The 5,000-nt window shown below is 50.9% G+C and overlaps 1 non-coding gene across 1 annotated transcript in view; it reads right to left on the bottom strand.

The window, feature by feature from the left end:
- LOC124590606 overlaps positions 1–284 on the bottom strand; it is a 1,910-nt gene extending 1,626 nt beyond the window's left edge. The window contains exon 1 of the ribosomal RNA XR_006976664.1: positions 1–284. This exon is cut by the window's left edge and continues 1,626 nt beyond it. This is a non-coding gene — a ribosomal RNA (small subunit ribosomal RNA).
- Positions 285–5,000: the final 4,716 nt, after the last annotated feature.

Here is a 5,000-nt window from a genome sequence, read left to right as displayed (position 1 = left end):
GATCAGCCCAAAGTTATTCAGAGTCACCAAGGCAAACGGACCGGACGAGCCGACCGATTGGTTTTGATCTAATAAAAGCGTCCCTTCCATCTCTGGTCGGGACTCTGTTTGCATGTATTAGCTCTAGAATTACCACAGTTATCCAAGTAACGTGGGTACGATCTAAGGAACCATAACTGATTTAATGAGCCATTCGCGGTTTCACCTTAATGCGGCTTGTACTGAGACATGCATGGCTTAATCTTTGAGACAAGCATATGACTACTGGCAGGATCAACCAGGGAGCTGCGTCAACTAGAGCTGAGCAGCCGGCCGCCCGGGAGTGTGTCCCGGGGGCCCGCGCGAACACGCAAGCGTCCGCTCAATTATTCTGCAAACAGGAGGAGGCTGAGCTCCCCTGCACCATACACCTCGAAACCCTCTCAGGTCCCGGCGGCGCGCAGCGCCGTCCTAAGTACTTGGTCGGGTTCGAGAGAGGCGCAATCGCCCGGAGTTTGGCGAGTAGACGCTTTAGGTGCGACCACCCGTGCTCCCAACTGAGCTTGCCGCTGCCGACAGAGGCCCGGGAGCGTGCTGTCGTGGCATTGCCGGCGGGAGACAACACGCGCCACCTACGGTGACCGGCAGCTCCAACGCCAGCGCCACAGAAGGACAAAAGCCCCACTTGGGTGCCGAAGCGAACTCTCCCAGCACAGCGCACGCGCCAACACGTCCGCACAGCTGCGATACAAACCACCTGCGAGAACCGCAGAGGCGACCGAGCAGCAGACGGCGTCGCGGCGCCGAGCGCCGGGCGGCGGCGCATCCTCAGCGCACACAGTCCTCAATCGGACCAGCACACTGCAGATGTCCACCGCGCTTCGCACCGGGCCCGCGAGGACCTACTTTGGCCGCACGGCGCCGCGTGCAGGGTGCGCCGGCGCGCAGCTGCGCCGCCTGCCGCCTCCGTCGGCCGGCGCGCCTGCCACTGGCCGCCCCCACCAGCCGGCTGTAGCGCGTGCGCCCACGCACCGCGCGGCCAGCACGCCGGGAGGCCCCCCCTCACCGGCCGGGGACGGTCCCACCCAGCCACCGCCGCGTATCGCTTCACACCCAGATGCCATTCACGTTCGTGGGCATGGTGGGTATCGCTGGAACAACCGGTTGGTAGCTCAACCGATCGTCGCCATCACTGATTCACCTCTAGCGAGAACAACCGCACCACAACGGTTTACCAGTTGTTCATTTGCGTAACGTCACCAGCAAACGTAGGCGTCCATCGCCATTTGCAAATTCAACGATTGTTGCATGCCTGTGTCAGGTGTCACGACACACTATGTCTGCCCACATACACGCAACAACATGTGCACGCTTCGCGAACACGTGGAAGGTGGCCCCCGTACGTATGCGATGTCCATTGCGCGAACGACTGTCAACCGGCCTCTGTCGCATGTCGCAGATGTGGAACGCAGTGCACCATGCTATCACGGTGTGTGAGAAGAGACGACTACGTCTGACAACACGCGCCACTACATCAACAGACGGCTCATGCTGATCGCCATCCAGGGCATACCACACTGCAATCCAGCTCTTATAGGGAGACGACACGTAGCTGAGTGCACAACATTTGGACCGCATGGTTCGCCGTTGTTGGCGCAGTCGTTGTACGGTCACATGTACCACGATGTATCATTCAGTACATGAGGACCAATGTGCAGTACAGTGTGTGATTTGGACGTACAACATCAGCGGACAGTTGACACAGGCCGTACCACAGCGTAGGCTAAGTGCTTCGCCATGCAAATGCCAATGAACAACTGCAAATGCCAATGAACAACTGCAAAGGGCATTGAGCATGTACGTCCTGCTGCCATCCACATTACAGTGTATAGCTGCAAGGTGTTTAACATGAAGCAATACACTGGGGACCGGGCAGTGCGAGTAGCAAACTATATTGCGGGGGTTGCAGTTAGGCAACACTACACTAATTTAACGCGTCGTATGACAATTACAGAGCAGGTTAAGGCCCAACGTGTGTTGGGTTAAGGCCCAACGTGTGTTGGGTTAAGGCCCAACGTGTGTTGGGTTAAGGCCCAACGTGTGTTGGGTTAAGGCCCAACGTGTGTTGGGTTAAGGCCCAACGTGTGTTGGGTTAAGGCCCAACGTGTGTTGGGTTAAGGCCCAACGTGTGTTGGGTTAAGGCCCAACGTGTGCTGGGTTAAGGCCCAACGTGTGTTGGGTTAAGGCCCAACGTGTGTTGGGTTAAGGCCCAACGTGTGTTACGTTACGGCGCAACGTGGGTTACGTTACGGCGCAACGTGGGTTGCGTTACGGCGCAACGTAGGTTACGTTACGGCGCAACGTAGGTTACGTTAAGGCGCAACGTAGGTTACGTTAAGGCGCAACGTAGGTTACGTTAAGGCGCAACGTAGGTTACGTTAAGGCGCAACGTAGGTTACGTTAAGGCGCAACGTAGGTTACATTAAGGCGCAATATAGAATACATTAAGGCGCAATATAGGTTACATTAAGGCGCAATATAGGTTACGTTAAGGCGCAATATAGGTTACGTTAAGGCGCAATATAGGTTAGGTTAAGGCGCAATATAGGTTACGTTAAGGCGCAATATAGGTTACGTTAAGGCGCAATATAGGTTACGTTAAGGCGCAATATAGGTTACGTTAAGGCGCAATATAGGTTACGTTAAGGCGCAATATAGGTTACGTTAAGGCGCAATATAGGTTACGTTAAGGCGCAATATAGGTTAGGTTAAGGCGCAATATAGGTTAGGTTAAGGCGCAATATAGGTTAGGTTAAGGCGCAATATAGGTTAGGTTAAGGCGCAATATAGGTTACGTTAAGGCGCAATATAGGTTACGTTAAGGCGCAATATAGGTTACGTTAAGGCGCAATATAGGTTAGGTTAAGGCGCAATATAGGTTAGGTTAAGGCGCAATATAGGTTAGGTTAAGGCGCAATATAGGTTACGTTAAGGCGCAATATAGGTTAGGTTAAGGCGCAATATAGGTTAGGTTAAGGCGCAATATAGGTTAGGTTAAGGCGCAATATAGGTTAGGTTAAGGCGCAATATAGGTTAGGTTAAGGCGCAATATAGGTTAGGTTAAGGCGCAATATAGGTTACGTTAAGGCGCAATATAGGTTACGTTAAGGCGCAATATAGGTTAGGTTAAGGCGCAATATAGGTTACGTTAAGGCGCAATATAGGTTACGTTAAGGCGCAATACAGGTTACGTTAAGGCGCCATACAGGTTAGGTTAAGGCGCCATACAGGTTAGGTTAAGGCGCAATACAGGTTAGGTTAAGGCGCAATACAGGTTAGGTTAAGGCGCAATACAGGTTAGGTTAAGGCGCAATACAGGTTAGGTTAAGGCGCAATACAGGTTAGGTTAAGGCGCAATACAGGTTAGGTTAAGGCGCAATACAGGTTAGGTTAAGGCGCAATACAGGTTAGGTTAAGGCGCAATACAGGTTAGGTTAAGGCGCAATACAGGTTAGGTTAAGGCGCAATACAGGTTAGGTTAAGGCGCAATACAGGTTAGGTTAAGGCGCAATACAGGTTAGGTTAAGGCGCAATACAGGTTAGGTTAAGGCGCAATACAGGTTAGGTTAAGGCGCAATACAGGTTAGGTTAAGGCGCAATACAGGTTAGGTTAAGGCGCAATACAGGTTAGGTTAAGGCGCAATACAGGTTAGGTTAAGGTACGACATAGGTTAGGTTAAGGTACGACATAGGTTAGGTTACGGTACGACATAGGTTAGGTTACGGTACGACATAGGTTAGGTTACGGTACGACATAGGTTAGGTTACGGTACGACATAGGTTAGGTTACGGTACGACATAGGTTAGGTTACGGTACGACATAGGTTAGGTTACGGTACGACATAGGTTAGGTTACGGTACGACATAGGTTAGGTTACGGTACGACATAGGTTAGGTTACGGTACGACATAGGTTAGGTTACGGTACGACATAGGTTAGGTTACGGTACGACATAGGTTAGGTTACGGTACGACATAGGTTAGGTTACGGTACGACATAGGTTAGGTTACGGTACGACATAGGTTAGGTTACGGTACGATATAGGTTAGGTTACGGTACGACATAGGTTAGGTTACGGTACGACATAGGTTAGGTTACGGTACGATATAGGTTAGGTTACGGTACGATATAGGTTAGGTTACGGTACGATATAGGTTAGGTTACGGTACGATGTAGGTTAGGTTACGGTACGATATAGGTTAGGTTACGGTACGATATAGGTTAGGTTACGGTACGATATAGGTTAGGTTACGGTACGATATAGGTTAGGTTACGGTACGATATAGGTTAGGTTACGGTACGATATAGGTTAGGTTACGGTACGATATAGGTTAGGTTACGGTACGATATAGGTTAGGTTACGGTACGATATAGGTTAGGTTACGGTACGATATAGGTTAGGTTACGGTACGATATAGGTTAGGTTAAGGTACACATTGTTGTAAGGAAAGGTTTAATGGGGGGCGGGGCGGCCGGTTTGTTGATTGTGATTATAGTAAGTGGATGCCTGCGGCATCATCTGATTTGCCACGTCAGGATGCACCTTTGGCTCATGACAGGCGGCGCTCTCATTCCATGCTTGTGGCAGACCTGTGTCTTTCATTCCTGCCATTGTTTGTGTGCTGTGAGAGGAGGCAGTATTGTGATGTTGGGTGCACCCCTGTGTAGGACATGTGTGGGCGTTGGTGGCTTGGCTGAGCAATGGTGGTTGTCGGGTGGGTGGGATATTCTGTTTTCTGAGTGGACCTCCCAGTCTGGTTATGACAGTGTGGATTGTCTAATGTGGCGGAGAGGATGCACTGGGTGTTGTTCCATGCTGGTGCTTACATATTGTCTGTGTGCGTGTTACAGGCAGAGAGTAGTGCGTGATAAGGGTGTGTGGCTGACGTGTGGTTGTGATTGTGAGCAGAGTCTTTCAGCATGTATACGGACAGTTGTATACATTATCTGTATTCTGATGG

This window comes from Schistocerca americana, unplaced genomic scaffold, assembly GCF_021461395.2.
Source record: "Schistocerca americana isolate TAMUIC-IGC-003095 unplaced genomic scaffold, iqSchAmer2.1 HiC_scaffold_77, whole genome shotgun sequence".
Lineage (NCBI taxonomy): Eukaryota > Metazoa > Arthropoda > Insecta > Orthoptera > Acrididae > Schistocerca > Schistocerca americana.
Note: the sequence above shows the minus strand (reverse complement) of the source record. Positions and strands in the feature narration are given on the sequence as shown.